The sequence below is a fragment of the Bombina bombina genome, chromosome 10 (assembly GCF_027579735.1).
Source record: "Bombina bombina isolate aBomBom1 chromosome 10, aBomBom1.pri, whole genome shotgun sequence".
Lineage (NCBI taxonomy): Eukaryota > Metazoa > Chordata > Amphibia > Anura > Bombinatoridae > Bombina > Bombina bombina.
Genome location: NC_069508.1, coordinates 28,342,888 through 28,362,594, shown reverse-complemented (window position 1 = coordinate 28,362,594; position 19,707 = coordinate 28,342,888). Strand labels below are relative to the sequence as shown.

General features: G+C 36.9%; 1 pseudogene; it reads right to left on the bottom strand.

The window, feature by feature from the left end:
* Positions 1–19,707, bottom strand: part of LOC128641114 (calcium-activated chloride channel regulator 1-like) — a 67,529-nt pseudogene that overhangs the window by 22,003 nt on the left and 25,819 nt on the right.

Sequence of the window (19,707 nt, the reverse complement as noted above, 5' to 3'; positions counted from 1 at the left end):
GCGCTTTACCTATAAGACCAGTGCAAATTTTCGTACTCGATCGGGTTGATTTCCGCGATGTTGTCGCCTGCTCAGAGCAGGCGGACAGGTAATGGAGCAGGCGGTCTTTGTGACCGCTGCTTCATAACTGCTGTTTTCTGGCGAGCCTGAAGGCTCGCCAGAAACACGGGCAATCAAGCTCCATACGGAGCTTGATGCATATGCCCCTTTGCCTTTAAGTTTAAAGATATGACCAGGATAAAAATATCTATATAGAGATTACCTACATTTCAGCAATAAAGAACTAGATAACAAGTTGAGCGCTAAATATCGCTTATGCTAAAGCGATATTTGTGCTCAACTGAGTAATACCAGCGCACGCTGTAAACATGACCTCTCATTTGCTTTGCACGGAAGCATTGCGCTCACAAGAGCGTGCTTCCATAGGCTCCAATGGGAAGCTCGTTCTCATGCCGTTAGACACGGCATGAGAACTAGCAAAGCCAAGGGGGTAAGTCACGCAGGCGATGGGCAGCAAATAAAAATATATATGTTATGACTATATACATATATATTTATGTGTAATACTAAATATGTGTATATACAAATATTAACACATACATTTACAGAGAACACACAGTCCCCATAGACTGTAATGTTAAGGCACTTTTTAGTGCCGTTTGTTTTTCTAACACCCCACAGCCGACAACTTTGGCTCCCAAAAACTAGTGCAGTTATTTAAAAAAAAAAATTAAAAAATGCCTGACCTCTGGTTAATTTTTTGAGCGCTAATTGCTAACCGCAAGCTGGTAAATTTGCCCATTTACGGCGTGTGATAAATTAGAGCTCCACTTTTAATCTAGCCCAAAATGTTTTGAAAACGAATGGAAAAGTTGCTAAACGTGTTATATAACGTAAGTAGAAATTTAACGTGTCTGTGTTATTTTAATATAATAGAAGTAGGTGCACACAAATATATGCATAAGGTAGTGATACAAAATCAGATACATGTAAGATTTATTTTGTCTATTTCAGCTGATACATATATAGGTTTAGAATTCTGCTAATTGTTAATCTTCTTAAAATTAATATTGGAATATGTAAAATATTCTCCAGTACAACACGCAGCCATAATGTTAAGGAAGCACCTTAGCTTTGTAGATGAATATTAATACCACCATTTTCTTTTGCCATTCAGATAGAGCAGGTCATTTTAAACAAGTTTCCAATTTATTTCCATTATCTAATTTGCTTTGTTCTTTTGGTATCTTTTGTTGAAAAACATACCTAGTTAGACTAAAGAGCAGCAGTGACTACTGGGAGCTAGCTGTGCACATCTGATGAGCCAATAATAAGAGCAAATATGTGCAGCCAGATATCACCAGCTAGCTCCCAGTAGTACATTGTTTCTTCTCAGTCTACCAAGGTATACTTTTCAACAAAGGATATCAAGAGAATGAAGCAAATGAGATAATACAAGTAAAATAGAAAGTTCTGTCTGAACCCTGAACATTTAATTTTAACTTTAATTGTCCTTTAAGATAATTCTATTTGCTGAGGGATTTACTCAATATAATCAAGACCACAGTAGTACAATATAGTGACCTTAAATATTACAGAGTTTGAGTTATCAGTGATTTTCTTTAATACATAAATAAATACATTAATCAAACAAATACAAAAAATGTGAATTTGTCACCTGGATGCTCTGCTGAGAAAGATCTCCGTTTCCAGATGAAATGCCGCTAAAAGCATCAATGAGACCGTTTGCATCTAGTTTGTCTGTTGCTGAAAATCGTAATCCCCCTGAAAAAGAATAATTTGTTTAATAATAAAAAGTAGCAGGTTACTATGTATTTATAATATTTAATGAGCAAAAAACTTAATTTAAAGGGACAGTCTAGTCAGTAGCGGATCTACTCAAAAGTGGGGCCCTGATGCAAATATTTTTTTGAGCCCCCCATACATCTGCTTTGTATAATGATTTTGAGTAGACAGAAAGACATACAGACAGATGGACCTGCAACCTGAACTAATAAGCCCTGAATTAGATTGCAACATATTCTGCACACACCTACATATGCATAGACGGCTGCCATGCCCCCCAAGCACTTAGGCCCTGGTGCCCCTGCACCTGCTGCACCAATGGTAGTTCCGCCCCTGAGTCTAGTCAAAATTAAACTTTCATGACTCAGATAGGGCATGTAATTTAAAAAACCATTTTCTCATTCACTTTTATGATCAAATTTGCTTTGTTTCTCGTTGGTATTCTTAGTTGAAAGCTAAACCTAGATAGCTCATATGCTAATTTCTAAGCCCTTGAAGGCCACCTCTTTCTGAATGCATTTGACTGTTTGTCACAGCTAGATGGCGTTAGTTCATGTGTGCCATATAGATAACATTGTGCTCACATCTGTCGAGTCATGAGAGGGCACGGATTGGCTAAAATGCATGTCTGTTAAAATAACTGAAATAAGGGGCAGTCTGGCAGAGGCTTAGCTACAAGGTAAATCACAGAAGTAAAAAGTGTATTATTATAACTGTGTTGGTTGTGTAAAACTGGGAATGGGTTAATAAAGGGATTATCTATCTTTTTAAACAATAGAATTCTGGAGTAGACTGCCCCTTAAAGCCAAAGTTCTCAAATTTAAAATTGAATTTTTAAAAAATATATTTATAATATAAAAAAATAAAATTTATTTTGATTGACACCCCCCTGCTGGCGGCCTATTCGCCGCGAGTCAGCAGGGGGCGGCGTTGCACCAGCAGCTCTTGTGACTGCTGGTGCAATGCTGAATACGGCGAGCGTATTGCTCGCCGTATTCATCGAGGTCTGGCGACCTGATCCGCACTGTCGGATCTGTCCGACAAGACTTTCATAATAGGGGCCAAAGACTAAATGTATTAGTCAAATAAAACTAACCATTATTAGAAAATAATAAATTCTCAAACATTTTTTTTAAAACATCACAGTTTGTAAAACGAATATATTAATTAAACTACTGCACAAGAGATAAATATTATTCTGCCCATCGCATGCACATGTTCAGTAGCTTAATAAACCATCTAGGCATATATGTACAAAAAGTAGTTCTGTGCATGTCACTCATGCAGATATAGATCATTTTCAAGCTAAACATACTAGGGGCCAAATTATCAAGCTCCGAATGGAGCTTGATGCCCCTGTTTCCGCGCGAGCCCTTCAGCTCGCCGGAAACAGCAGTTATGAAGCAGCGGTCTTAAACCGCTGCTCCATAACTGGTCCGCCTTCTCTGAGGCTGCGGACATCAACTCTCCACCCTATCCTATACGATCGGACTGATTGACACCACACCTGCTAGTGGCCGATTGGCCATGAATTCTGCAGGGGGCGGCATTGCACAAGCAGTTCACAAGAATTGCTTGTGCAATGATAAATGCCGTCTTTCTATTATCATCTTCAATGATAAATGCCGACAGCGTGAAGTGAGCACAGTGTTATTGTTATGGCACACATGAACTAGCGCTGTCTATCTGTGAAAAACTAGTAAAATGCACTGAGATAAGAGCAGCCTTCTACGGCTTAGAAATTAGCATATGAGCCTACCTAGGGTTTAGCTTTTAACAAAAAATATCAAGAGAACAAAACACATTTAATGATAAAAGTACATTGGAAAGTTGTGTAAAATTGCATGCCCATCTGAATCACGAAAGATTAATTTGACTTTTCTGTCCCTTTAAGTCCTATGTAAACTGTACATTCATCTTATGGAGCTCACCTGTCATATCTGCAATCTGCTCCAGCTCTTTTAGCTGCATTTGGTCCTAGAGCAATAACATGAATAATTTGCCCCGCTTAGCTTTTATCTAGGAAAGCACTGACTTGTATCATAATTGTCCTCTCCATCTGTTAGTAATACTATCTCAGTCCCAAATGATGAGCCGTCACGTGTCTGTTTACCTTTATGAGTAAAAATATAAAAATTAAAGCATGGTAATTGCCTATATAAGTATCACTGAGTTTATTTAGATTACTATGGGGGTTTTTTTCAGATTGCAGTGAGGTTGTCAAACACAGTCATGGCCAAAAATATTGGCACCCCTGCTTTTTTGTCAGATAATGCACCCATTCACCCAGAAAATTTGTTTGCAATTACAATGTTTAGGCATTCTTATGTTTATTTCTTTTGTTTGTATTGGTATGACACAAAAAAGTGGAGAAAACCCCCCAAATCTGACACATTCCACGCAAAACTCCAAAAATGGACTGACAAAATTATTGGCACCCCTCAATTTAATATTTGGTAGCACACCCCTTAGAAAAAAAATAACTAAAATCAATCGCTTCCTGTAACCATCAATGAGTTTCTTACACCTCTCTACTTGAATTTTAGACCACTCTTCTTTGGAATGCAATTATTTCTTACAATTTTGAGAAGGTGCCAATAATTTTGTCCAGTCCATTTATGGAGTTTTGCGTGGAATGTGTCAGATTGACTTTTTTTTCTTCACTTTTTTGTCATACCAATGCAAACAAAAGAAATAAACATGAGAATGCCTAAAAATGTGTATTGCAACAATTTTTCTGGCAAAGTGCTGTATTATCTGACAGAAATGCAGGGTGCCATTATTTTTGGCTATGACTGTATGTAAAATAAATTCAGTTTTAAATCGTAACTTTTAATTTTTGTATCTATCCTTAACTGGCCACAGCACAGGAGATAAGGTTAAACAAAATAAATTCTATGCCCAGATTACAAGTTTACAAGTGATAGCGCAGGGTGCGATCATTATGTATTACCATATGCTTTGACTCGTCCCATAGTAAAAGCTCTTCATTAATGTGCATCTCATTTAAGGGTCTCTTAGAAAGATACAAAGCAGCAAGGCAGTGGGGTAAATAATTACAGTATAAAGATGTTAAGTCTTTTTTAAAAAAAAAAAAAAGATATAAAAAAGCAAAAAAGCCTTGCTGCCATTGGTGAAACGTACGTCCGAACGTGGTGGAGCGTCACACAACAGGCGGAGTTTGTCCTACTAACCGAGAAACTGCATCTAACAGACATTGGAAACACGGTCTGGGATTGTTGTGGTTTTTGCTTTGAACACTCTTTCATATTGTTGCTTGGTGACTTTTATGTTCCTGGTGACTTCACTTTTATTATACAATAAAATTGTTTACTTTTACCCACTTCTGAGTTTCCATTCTGAGTCTTAATCCATTCAGAATTTTAACCCATTCAGGGAATACATCTCCAAGTGGAGTCTCCCTGTGCCTTTAATTCTAGAGCTTGATTTAAAGCTCTAGAGTATGTGAGTACCCTTTTTTAGTAATCTGCTAATTATTTGCAGGACTTCACTATATATATTTTTTTCCTTTCCTTGATGTATTCTCTGGAATCAACAGCAGCATCAGTTGCATCTGGGACTTTATATATCCTTTGTGCACATTGGGTTTTGTTTATTTGTTTATTGGATTGTGATTTGATCAAGTTTATATATTGTTTTGTAGTTATATATATATATATATATATATATATATATAAACATTTGCTTAGATACTTATAGTTGCCATCTTTCCAGTTCATACCAAAATGGAAAGGTGCTTTAACAAACATAGAAATAAATATTGTTTAAAACAATCCCTGTGACAGTTGGACAGTCCCAGATTGTGGCAACATATAGATTCCAATTTCTTTAGGTAGACGCAAGAAACAAATTAGCAATATTTTGGGATTACTCCCTTAATCATGCTATGGGTTTGATTTAACAACAGCCAGTTCGACAAGTTTTGCTGTCATTAACATCATCTGCCAAGCCTTATGGTGAGCGTGCAGCAGTATGATGCCCTCATTTAACATTGCACAATCCGCTGATTGTGCCATAACACACCATGCTTGTGCACTGCCAGTGGCGCGCAAGAGGGAGCTGTCAATCATCCTGATGTGATCGGTTTGGGATATTGAAATCCACCACCTAAAGTGTTGCGTACAAGTTTGTCTGCTGCTACTGAACTAGCGTTTCAGGCTTGCCTTGAGTGAGCCTGAAATACTGGGCTCCAAAGCTATTATCGCAGGTTGGTAAATGGAAGCTCTTTGTATCAAAAAATTGTCACACCCAATCAATATATACATTAACCCCTCTAGAGGGCACCAAAGTCCATCCCATGTTAACCCATACTTATCTATAATTTCCACAATATAATTACAAAATAGCCACCTATTTCACTACAATTAAAATATCCACCCATTCTTGTAGAATGACATCATTCTAATAAATAAGTACATAATCATACTTCTTAAAGAAAAACAGATAGATCCCAAACCTTCTTTAATCCATGAGGTTCTAGGGTACCTAACTCAAAAAATCCAGAATGCCTTACATTGTTTTAAAATGAGCTCACTATCTCCTCCTCTCTGTAAATTCAGAATAAAGTCAATAATTTGGAACCTTATCTGACTTATTGTATGCCCAGCAACTAGGAAATAATTAGATACAGGTGCTGTATAATTTTTAATCCTAATATTATACTTGTGCTTCACTTTTCTATCTATACACAACGTATTGTTTCCTCGATATAGGCTGACCCCCAGGGACATTTCATTATATAAATGGCAAAAGAAATGTGAAAGGTAAAATAATCCTTAATAGTAAATTTCCTGCCAGTCAGTGGATGGTAAAACTATGCACCCTTTACCAAATTTCCACAACAAGGAAGTATTCCACTATTTTTATCTGTAATTTACCCAATATTGGACTTCTTTTCGGATCCTATGTAAACCTTTATTAACTTATCTTTTACATTTTGTCCTCTTTTATACACTGCCATAGAGAATGATTGAAACTCTGGAACCTCTGGTTACATGATGACAAAATCCATCAATAATTTCTAATAATGTGTTGAATTTTAGCACTCAGCATTATATTCAGATACAAAGGTTAAGCACTTCTTCGGATCTCCTAAAAAAATAATAATTAAAGTCTACCTGGAGATGGCTAATCCAAATACCTGTCTAATTTCATTTTTAATAAGTGATATTGGGTATCCCCATTCTATAAAATAAATCCCCATTTTTCTGAGTCTCAATTCTTCTATCTTTTAATCTGTGACTATCCTACATACACCCAAAAGTTGGCTGTGGGGCAATGATCTGAAATTATGGATAAGTGACAATTGATTGCACTTTAGTGCCCTCTTCTGAGGTTAATGTCTATATTGATTGTGTATAACAATTTTTTGATGCATAGCATGATTAAGGGAGTAATCCCGAAATATTGCTAATTTGCTTTTTGTGTTTACCTAAATAAATTGGAATTGATATGCTGCCACAATCTGGACTGTTTTTGTAGAGACTTGTAAAGAGGAAAGTGCTGCTGCAGTATTCATCTGCCAGGCAAAAGAAACAGAGCGGATCAACTCATATGTGAACAAGGGGAATGGTGTGGAGCCAACCAAAGAGGTAGCGGCGGACTACCGCAAAATGCAAAATCCTGGATAGGAAAGAACTTTTCTGGATTTATAAATTGAAGACCAGGTCTCCTTTGGGTATCAATTTGGAGTGGGATATGAGATACTTTGTTGACTAAACTAGAATATATCTTATCCAATATATTGAAAGTTATACATATATTTTCATATTAGTATATATTTTAGTATATATTTTAATAATTCCATTAAAATTCCTTTCTTTAATACCCCTTTCAACACTCAATTAACTTCATTATAGACATTTTTGTTATTTTTGATATCCTATGGAATATTATTAGGTACTCTCCATTAAGGGTTAATTTCAATATGTAGTAATCGATGATACTTATGGTATTTGTGTATGGGATTTATTTATTTCATTTGAGACACATATCTTTGTGTGAACGTATGAATAACATTGACTTATCCTGCAAACTTAATGTGATTTTTTGCTAAAATGCTAAAATGTTTAATGGTGTTCCATACCATATATATATATACATATGTTTCTTGTTTCCTATTTTCTTTGAGGATCTGCATATACTTACATATCCTTATGAACATTTGACTTAATTTTCTTAATCCTAGGCACATTGTTTGAAATGATCATTATCATTGTTTCTCACATTATAATTATATATTTCTTTTATATATGTGCCAGATTTTGTTCCCCCTTCAGAAGTATTTTGTATTTTGTTTTTATCTGATCTGCTTTATTAACTGTGGACACACACTTTATAAATTGAATGTACAGATGATAACTAATGATTACATGATTTAACTACATGAATGTTTCTATTGGTGCGCTGTCCCTTTAAATAAAGCAGCTGTCTATACTTGTCCCCAGCATCTATGATTAAGCGCAAGTGTGCGTGAAACATGTAAGACTGCTGTCTCCTTCCCTGTTTGCTGTGACTTTGTTCACCCCCATGTGTATTTTTTAAAATTGGAAATATACTTATCGTTTTTACTGTTGCTCAGCAGCCTTCCACTCCTTTTTTGTTTTTGTAGAGAGTTGTGGTGGTCTTGAGCGGTGACCCTGTGTGGCATTCATTTGTGCCTGGAGTGCTGGACTGATTCATGTGTTTGATTAAAGATGCAAAGCGACTGTATAGCGATAGAAAAACAGTGCACAATCTACCCATACTAACAACCTAATAGATGCATTTAGATGGGTTAGCAGTGGTACGACTGGAAATGGATTGTAATAGCTAACTATGAAAGCTGTGAATAAGAGTTCTCCTTTATAAACACAATTTTATTGACACCTGTACTGTTTGTGACGCCCGAGCAAGTGTGATTAAAACCAAATAATAAAAATGTAATATGAAATCACATCATGTATAGATGTTATTGACCAGAAGTAACTGCAGAATTATGTCCATCCTGCCAAGATAAATATTGAATTCATATGGATATTGAGGGGACGAATTATCAAGCTCCTTCTGGCTCACCGGAAACAGCAGCTATGAAGCAGTGTTCTTAAGACGGCTGCTCCATAACTGGTCCGCTGCTTCTGAGGCTGGGGTCTGCAATCCGCCCAATCCTATACAATCGGGCTGATTGACACTCCCTGCTAGGGGGTGGCATTGCCCAAGCAGTCCTGGTGAACTGCTTGTGCAATGTTAAATGCTGACAGCGTATGCTGTCGGCATTCAGCAATGTCTGTCAGACATGATACACTACAGCGTATCATGTCGGACTGACATTGATAAATCGTCCCCTGAGTGTTGAGGCTATACCATGATAACAATAGGTTTATGTCACACACGCAAATTGAGTTTTTTCTTGCAGAGTGAACAAAGGGGCTACTTGAATAGAGCTTTGGTTATTGTATGTGTCAGTTTAAAAAACAAAAAGGGACTTATCACACGAAAAACCTTTTCTGGAACTTTTCAGTTGAAAACACATTTATGGCAGCGGGTTTTTACTAAAAAATATGATATAGAATATTTTGGGAGCAAATCGCCGATAGATTGTGATCAAAGTCTTATGGCTAGATTACGAGTCTTGAGTTAGGCTTAAAAAGCAGCATTGGCCGGTCCCAACACTGCTTTTTAACGCCCGCTGGTATTACGAGTCTTGCAGGTATAGGTGTACCGCTCACTTTTTTGGCCAGACTCGGAAATACCGCAAATCCACTTACGTCAATCGCGTATCCTATATTTTCAATGGGATTTGCATAGCGCCGGTATTACGAGTCTGACAAAAAGTGAGCGGTAAACCAAGTCAGTAGTTAAGAGTTTTACACTACAACGCCGTAGCATAAAACTATTAACTAAAGTGCTAAAAGTACACTAACACCCATAAACTACCTATTAACCCCTAAACCGAGGCCCCCCCCACATTGCAAACACTAAAATAAATTTTTTAACCCCTAATCTGCCAAACCGGACATCACCGCCACTATAATAAATATATTAACCCCTAAACCGCCGCACTCCCGCATCGCAAACATTAGTTAAATATTATTAACCCCTAATCTGCTGGCCCTAACATCGCCGCCACCTACCTACATTTATTAACCCCTAATCTGCCACCCTCAACGTTGCCGCTAGTATAATAAAGTTGTTAACCCCTAAACCTAAGTCTAACCCTAACACCCCCTAACTTAAATATAATTTAAATAAATCTAAATAAAATTACTACAATTAACTAAATTATTCCTATTTAAAACTAAATACTTACCTATAAAATAAACTCTATGGCCTAGATTTAGAGTTGGGCGGTAGCCGTCAAAACCAGCGTTAGAGGCTCCTAACGCTGGTTTTTACCGCCCTCTGGTATTTGGAGTCAGTCATTAAAGGGTCTAACGCTCACTTTTCAGCCGTGACTTTTCCATACCGCAGATCCCCTTACGTCAATTGCGTATCCTATCTTTTCAATGGGATCTTTCTAACTCCGGTATTTAGAGTCGTGGCTGAAGTGAGCGTTAGAAATCTAACGACAAAACTCCAGCAGCAGAAAAAAGTCAGTAGTTAAGAGCTTTCTGGGCTAACGCCGGTTTATAAAGCTCTTAACTACTGTGCTCTAAAGTACACTAACACCCATAAACTACCTATGTACCCCTAAACCGAGGTCACCCCACATCGCCGCCACTCTATTAAATTTTTTAACCCCTAATCTGCCGACCGCCACCTACGTTATCCTTATGTACCCCTAATCTGCTGCCCCTAACACCGCCGACCCCTATATTATATTTATTAACCCCTAATCTGCCCCCCTCAACGTCGCCTCCACCTGCCTACACTTATTAACCCCTAATCTGCCGAGCGGACCGCACCGCTACTATAATAAAGTTATTAACCCCTAATCCGCCCACTCCCGCCTCAATAACCCTATAATAAATAGTATTAACCCCTAATCTGCCCTCCCTAACATCGCCGACACCTAACTTCAAACATTAACCCCTAATCTGCTGACCGAATCTCGCTGCTACTGTAATAAATGGATTAACCCCTAAAGCTAAGTCTAACCCTAACCCTAACACCCCCCCTAAGTTAAATATAATTTAAATCTAACGAAATAAATTAACTCTTATTAAATAAATTATTCCTATTTAAAGCTAAATACTTACCTGTAAAATAAACCCTAATATAGCTACAATATAAATTATAATTATATTATAGTTATTTTAGGATTTATATTTATTTTACAGGTAACTTTGTATTCCGATCAGCCAATAGAATGCGAGCTCAATCTGATTGGCTGATCGGATCAGCCAATCGGATTGAACTTGATTCTGATTGGCTGATTCCATCAGCCAATCAGAATTTTCCTACCTTAATTCCGATTGGCTGATAGAATCCTATCAGCCATTCAGAATTCGACGGACGCCATCTTGGATGACGTCCCTTAAAGGAACCGTCATTCTTCAGTTGGACGTCGTCGGAAGAAGACGACGCGCTGGAGGTCTTCACGATGGAGCCGTTCCTCATCAGATGAAGATAGAAGATGCCGCTTGGATCAAGATGGTTGCCGGTCTGGATCGCCTCTTCTTCCCGTATAGGATGAAGACTTTGGAGCCTCTTCTGGACCTCTTCAGCCGCAGGATTATGGATCGCCAGCCCCCGCTTGGGTTGGATGAAGATTTTGGAGCCAGGACCGATCGGTGATACCCGGTGAGGTGAAGATAAGGTAGGAAGATCTTCAGGGGCTTAGTGTTAGGTTTATTTAAGGGGGGTTTGGGTTAGATTAGGGGTATGTGGGTGGTGGGTTGTAATGTTGGGGGGGGTATTGTATGTGTTTTTTTAACAGGGCAAAAGAGCAGAATTCTTTGGGGCATGCCCCGCAAAGGGCCCTGTTCAGGGCTGGTAAGGTAAAAGAGCTTTGAACTTTAGTAATTTAGAATAGGGTAGGCATTTTTTATTTTGGGGGGCTTTGTTATTTTATTACTGGGCTTAGAGTATCGGTAATTAGTTTAAAATTGCTGTAATATTTTTCTAATGTTTGTAAATATTTTTTTATTTTTTGTAACTTAGTTCTTTTTTATTTTTTGTACTTTAGTTTATTTAAATGTATATATTTGTAGGTATTGTATTTAATTAATTTATTGATAGTGTAGTGTTAGGTTTAATTGTAGATAATTGTAGGTATTTTATTTAATTAATTTATTGATAGTGTAGTGTTAGGTTTAATTGTAACTTAGGTTAGGATTTATTTTACAGGTAATTTTGTAATTATTTTAACTATTTTAGCTATTAAATAGTTCTTAACTATTTAATAGCTATTGTACCTGGTTAAAATAAATACAAAGTTACCTGTAAAATAAATATAAATCCTAAAATAGCTATAATATAATTATAATTTATATTGTAGCTATATTAGGATTTATTTACAGGTAAGTATTTAGCTTTAAATAGGAATAATTTATTTAATAAGAGTTAATTTATTTCGTTAGATTTAAATTATATTTAACTTAGGGGGGTGTTAGTGTTAGGGTTAGACTTAGCTTTAGGGGTTAATACATTTATTAGAATAGCTGTGAGCTCCAGTCGGCAGATTAGGGGTTAATGTTTGAAGTTAGGTGTCGGCGATGTTAGGGAGGGCAGATTAGGGGTTAATACTATTTATTATAGGGTTATTGAGGCGGGAGTGAGGTGGATTAGGGGTTAATAACTTTATTATAATAGCGGTGCGGTCCGCTCGGCAGATTAGGGGTTAATAAGTGTAAGCAGGTGGAGGCGACGTTGTGGGGGGCAGATTAGGGGTTAATAAATATAATATAGGGGTTGGCGGTGTTAGGGGCAGCAGATTAGGGGTACATAGGGATAATGTAAGTAGCGGCGGTTTACGGAGCGGCAGATTAGGGGTTAAAAAAAATATGCAGGTGTCAGCGATAGCGGAGGCGGCAGATTAGAGGTTAATAAGTATAAGGTTAGGGGTGTTTAGACTCAGGGTACATGTTAGAGTGTTAGGTGCAGACTTAGGAAGTGTTTCCCCATAGCAAACAATGGGGCTGCGTTAGGAGCTGAACGCGGCTCTTTTGCAGGTGTTAGGTTTTTTTTCAGCTCAAACAGCCCCATTGTTTCCTATGGGGAATCGTGCACGAGCACGTTTTTGAAGCTGGCCGTGTCTGTAAGCACCGCTGGTATCGAGAGTTGAAGTTGCGTTAAATATGCTCTACGCTCCTTTTTTGGAGCCTAACGCAGCCATTCTGTGAACTCTAAATACCAGCGGTATTTAAAAGGTGCGGCCAGAAAAAAGCACGCGTAGCTAACGCACCCCTTTGGCCGCAAAACTCTAAATCTAGGCGTAAGATAGATACAATATAACTAATAGTTACATTGCAGCTAGCTTAGGGTTTATTTTTTTACAGGCAACTTTGTATTTATTTTAACTAGGTACAATAGTTATTAAATAGTTATTAACTATTTAATAACTACCTAGTTAAAATAAAGACAAATTTACCTGTAAAATAAAACCTAACCTTAGTTACAATTACACCTAACACTGCACTATAATTAAATTAATTACCTAAATTAAATACAATTAATTACAATTAAATAAAATTATCTAAAGTACAAAAAAAAACCCCACTAAATTACAGAAAATAATAAAGAAATTACAAGATTTTTAAACTAATTACACCTAATCTAATCCCCCCTAACAAAATAAAAAAGCCCCCCCAAAATAAAAAAAGCCCTACCCTACACTAAATTACAAATAGCCATTAAAAGGGCCTTTTGCGGGGCATTACCCCAAAGTAATTAGCTCTTTTACCTGAAAAAAAACTACAATTCCCCCCCAACATTAAAACCCACCACCCACACAACCAACCCTACTCTAAAACCCACCCAATCCGACCTTAAAAAAACCTAACACTAACCCCCTGAAGATCACCTTACCGGGAGACGTCTTCACCCAACAGGGCAGAAGTGGTCCTCCAGACAGGCAGAAGTCTTCATCCAACCGGGCAAAGTGGTCCTCCAGACGGGCAGAAGTCTTCATCCAGACGGCATCTTCTATCTTCATCCATCCGGCGCGGAGCGGCTCCATCTTCAAGACATCCGACGTGGAGCATCCTCTTCTTTCCACGGCTAAACACAGAATGAAGGTTCCTTTAAATGACGTCATCCAAGATGGCGTCCCTTCAATTCCATTTGGCTGATAGAATTCTATCAGCCAATCGGAATTAAGGTAGAAAAAATCCTATTGGCTGATGTAATCAGCCAATAGGATTGAACTGGCATTCTATTGGCTGATTAGAACAGCCAATAGAATGCCAGCTCAATCCTATTGGCTGATTGGATCAGCCAATAGGATTTAAGTTCAATCCTATTGGCTGATTACATCAGCCAATAGGATTTTTTCTACCTTAATTCCGATTGCTGATAGAATTCTATCAGCAAATCGGAATTGAAGGGACACCATCTTGGATGACGTCATTTAAAGGAATCTTCATTCACTCGTCGGCCGTGGAAAGAAGAGGATGCGCCGCGTCGGATGTCTTGAAGATGGACCCGCTCCGCGCCGGATGGATGAAAATAGAAGATGCCGTCTGGATGAAGACTTCTGCACTTCTGGAGGACCACTTCTGCCCGGTTGGATGAAGACTTCTGCCCGTCTGGAGGACCACTTCTGCCCGGTTGGGTGAAGACGTCTCCCAGTAAGGTGATCTTCAGGGGGTTAGTGTTAGGTTTTTTTAAGGGGGGATTGGGTGGGTTTTAGAGTAGGGCTGGTTGTGTGGGTGGTGGGTTTTAATGTTGGGGGGGGGAATTGTACTTTTTTCAGGTAAAAGAGCTTATTACTTTGGGGCAATGCCCCGCAAAAGACCCTTTTAAGGGCTATTTGTAATTTAGTGTAGGGTAGGGCTTTTTTTATTTTGGGTGGGCTTTTTTTATTTTGTTAGGGGGATTAGATTAGGTGTAATTAGTTTAAAAATCTTGTAATTTCTTTATTATTTTCTGTAATTTAGTGTTTTTTTTTGTACTTTAGATAATTTTATGTGATTGTAATTAATTGTATTTAATTTAGGTAATGAATTTAATTGTAGTGTAGTGCTAGGTGTAATTGTAACTTAGGTTAGGTTTTATTTTACAGGTAAATTTGTCTTTATTTTAACTAGGTAGTTATTAAATAGTTAATAACTATTTAATAACTATTCTACCTAGTTAAAATAAATACAAAGTTGCCTGTAAAATAAAAATAAACCCTAAGCTATCTGCAATGTAACTATTAGTTATATTGTAGCTAGTTTAGGGTTTATTTTATAGGTAAGTATTTAGTTTTAAATAGGAATTATTTAGTTAATTGTAGTAATTTTATTTAGTTTTATTTTAATTATATTTAAGTTAGGGGGTGTTAGCGTTAGACTTAGGTTTAGGGGTTAATAAGTTTATTATAGTGGCGGCGACATTGGGGGCAGCAGATTAGGGGTTAATAAATGTAGGTAGGTTGTGGCGCTATTGGGGGCGGCAGAGTAGGGGTTAATAAATATAATGTAGGTGTCAGCGATGTTGGAGGCGGCAGATTATGGGTTCATAAATATAATGTAGGTGGCGGCGGTGTCCGGAGCGGCAGATTAGGGGTTAATAATATAAAGCAGGTGCCGGCGATGTCGGGGGCGGCAGATTAGGGGTTAATAAGTGTAAGATTAGGGGTGTTTAGACTCGGGGTTCATGTTAGGGTGTTAGGTGTAGACATAAATGTATTTTCCCCATAGGAATCAATGTGGCTGCGTTAGGAGCTAAACGCTGCTCTTTTTTGCAGGTGTTAGGTTTTTTTTTCAGCTGGCTCTCCCCCATTGATTCCTATGGTGAAATTGTGCACAACCCCTTTTTACCATCTCACCGCTAACGTAAGCAGCGTTGGTATTGAGGTGAGATGTGGAGCAAAATTTTGCTCTACGCTTACTTTTTTTGCGGCTAACGCCGGGTTTGTAAAAACCCGTAATACCAGTGCTGTAAGTGAGCGGTGATCATAAACTGCTCGTTAGTACCGCACCCCTGTTAATGCAAAACTCGTAATCTAGGCGTTAGTTTGTTAGATACTAGCTTTAGAAGTGCATCATAAAACTATAAATATAAATTATTTTTTGTCACGTATAAGTTTGTTCTTCATTCATTTTGTTCGCCATTTTATTCAGCAATTGTCTGAAGCTGTATGCACACCTAATAATAAGATTGTATAAAACAATAAAAGTAGGTGAGCATTGCTTATTAATATCAGTCCAAATTAAGCCAGAAATGCTGTCTAAATAAAAATAATCTCAATTATATTACCTGTAATCCAGACCTGATTCCTGAGCAAATATGTGTTCCTCCAACTGCTCTTTTTGGGAGTAGATTTTTAAGGTTTACTCGTTGGGTATCATCAGTTATTTGCCGAAGGTTTGAAATGATAGATGCAGAACTTGAAAACTGGACAATTCCAATGTAACTATTTATTTCTATGATCTGAATAAGGAATACTTCTGCAGCCTGGTAGAGTCGTCCTATACGATCTTTCTGCAATAATGGTAAAATAGTATAACAAAATTAGTATTTATAGATTAAACACATGAATCATGGCGAGATTTATCAATGTGAATACTATAGGTAACAGGGAAGACAATCCTCAGATAAGAAGAGTAATGAAGCTTTCATTGACCCCACTGGGATTAGTGGAAGGGTTGATGGAAGGCCAGTAGATAGTGCATATAGAAGGTCTAAGAAAGTGGGATTCTGAAATGAACTCCTTTCTAGACCAGAGCCTGCCATACTGGTGGTTACGTTTTATGAGGTTATATGCTAAATCTAAATGATATCATAGCATGTAGATATTTTTTTTAATTATATTAGTTGTTTAAATATTTAAGCTATAAAAAGGCAATAAAAGAGAGTTTGAAAACAAGGCTGTGTAGAATATAAAATTGTTAAAATAATTATCAAACAGATTTTCCACACATATTTTTGCACACTCTTTTTTATTGCCTGTTTTATCTGTCTCTAATTATCCTCAGCAGAAGACATAAACCGATGTGTCTGTATGTGAGAACTTAGGATACAGTGATCAGCAATCTGTTTGGTTTAGTATTCATGTAGCATTGATGTAGCATATCTATATTTCAGCAAAGCATTTGACACCATCCCAAACAACAAACTAATTCACAAACTGTATCTCCTTGGTCTAGACTCACACAAATGTGGAACTGGGTAGAATGCTGGCTTAAGGACAGAAAACAAAGTGTCTTAATAAATGGAGTACATTCAGCAGAGGGGTCTGTTACTAGTTGTGTTCCTCAGGGGTCAGTTCTGGGGCCTAACATATTTATCAGAGATATCAGCAAAGGGCTAGAGCGGAAAGTATGTCTGTTTGCAGATGATACAAAAATTTGTAATAGAGCAGATTTTCCAGGGGGAGTAGACAAAATGAGAAGTGATATACAACAATTGGAGGATTGGACAAATGACTTGGATCTAAAGTTTAAGACAGCAAATTGTAAAATAATGCATTTAGGGGAGAAAAATTAAAACTTTAATTACAGACTCAATGACACTTTACTGACTATTACAAATGAGGAACAGGATTTGGGGATTATTATTTCAGATTATTTATCATTAGTAAACAATGTTGTACTGCAGCGAGTAAGGCTAGCAGAATGCTTGGATGTATTGGTAGAGGTATTTGCAGCAGAAATAGTAAGGTTCTTATGCCACTTTACAGATCATTAGTTAGGCCTCATCTTGAGTATTGTGTGCAGTTCTGGAGGCCATATCTTCAGAAGGATATAAACAAACTTCTGTGCAAAGGAGGGCTACTAAAATGGTACATGCTCTAAAATATAAAACGTACCAGGAGAGACTCAATGACCTAAATATGTATAGCTTATAGGAGAGAAGGGAAAGAGGTGATATGATAGCAACTTTCAAGTGTATTAAAGGGCTTAGTAAAACTGAGCCAGTGAGTATATTACATAAAAAGGAAAATTCAAGAACAAGGGGTCATGATCTCAAGCGGACGAGTAGTATATTCAAGAGTAATTTTCATAAGCTTCTTTACAGAAAGGGTGATTGATTCATGGAATAAACTTCCACAAGAGATGGTAATGACACTGTGGGGGACTTTAAGAATGCCTGGGACAAGCATAAGGCTATCCTATAAACTAGATAAGTTTATACTTTTAGGAAATATCAGGCAGACTTGCTGGGCCTATGGCTCTTATCTGCTGGTAATATTTATGTTTCTGTGTAACCTGGGAAAACCTAGGCTCCAACATGGCAGTGCCTATTACATTAACCCCTTCAAACAACATCCTATTTACCCTGTAAGTCAGCCATCCATATGATTTACAAGACGGTAGGAGTATAGTTCTCGCTGATGGGTCAACGATAGTGGCAAGACCATGCTATTTTTGCATGCCCTGGAAGCACTATGGCCGACCAACATACAAGGTACACCAGCCATCATGAATGGGATAAAGAAATTTATTTGAATTGAGAAAACCAATAAAACTAAAATTAAAGGTAAGGGGGTTTCATCAATGATTCATGCCGATAAGCTGTTCGTATGTTACATAATGACAAAAAGCATTATAGAACACTTACATCGTTCATACTGCCAGAAACATCAAGCACTAAAGTGACCACTCTGTTTTTATGTTGCAGAAGTGAGAAGGAAGGGACAGGAATGCTGGTGCTTGTGATTGGAGTTGTGGATTTCATGTCATCAGAACTCATGATAACATCCCATGTACTGCGAAGGTTGCACACTTTATTTTGCAGATTTGGAGCTTCATCATTGTGTGTATTTTTATCACAGAAGTCTGTTACCTGAAAATAAAAAACATTAATTATATTGTATGATTCTATCTATATATCTATCCATCTATCTTTCCATATTTAAATATTTATTCTATTATATCTGGAATAGGGATGAGAGAATGTCTATATTTTAATAATAAGTAATGTAACATTTGTTCTACCATTTTAATGCACATTTTAATGTTTGAATATCTAGCATTTGAATATTGAATGTAACGTTCATATACCAAATATTTACATTCAGATATTCTAATTTAAGATTTGAATACTATAATATAAACTGATTCCAATAGACTGATTTTGAAGGTTATGTGGATTTTATTATACAATAATGTCAAATATTTGAATGTTACATTTAATATTCAAATTAATGTTACTTTGAGGAATGAAATCTTTGTTTACCAAAATTATTTTTGCATTTATCAAGCCCAAAATTCATTATTTTAAAGCACTTAAAACAGTCGCCTATCCTAAATCTAGAACTTAATATTTGAAAACATTTAGTGACTTGTAATCATATAAAGACAAAAGGTTTATAATTATCTGATCATGCTTTCACTTATATCAGAAAATATATCTGTGAATTACATTCCAGAACTTAAAGACATTTAAATGCAGATATCGATTTCAACTCAATATGAGGGGCAAGAAAAGATGTTATTGTAAACATGGGCTCACACAATCTTTCCATAAGCACTAAAAAAGGTAGAAATAAAATGAATAATTAAAATGTCTAATTAAAACCTAATATACATTGGGGAGGTAAAGTACAAATGAGGACTCATTTAAATTAAATACATATTTTATATGATCAGTTTGACTCTGAAAAGAAAAACTTAAAAATATTGTTTCATAACTCTAAGTGTGTTGTTATGTTAAGTATTTAATGTTCTGAATTTTGATTGGTCAAGTAATTATAGAGACACACCACATTTTAGACAATTAATTTAACCAACCAAGGGAAGGCAACACTGTTGTAATTAAGAGGCCATTTCCCATTGCTTTTAAACATTAATAATTAATTAATTTGTGTGTCTG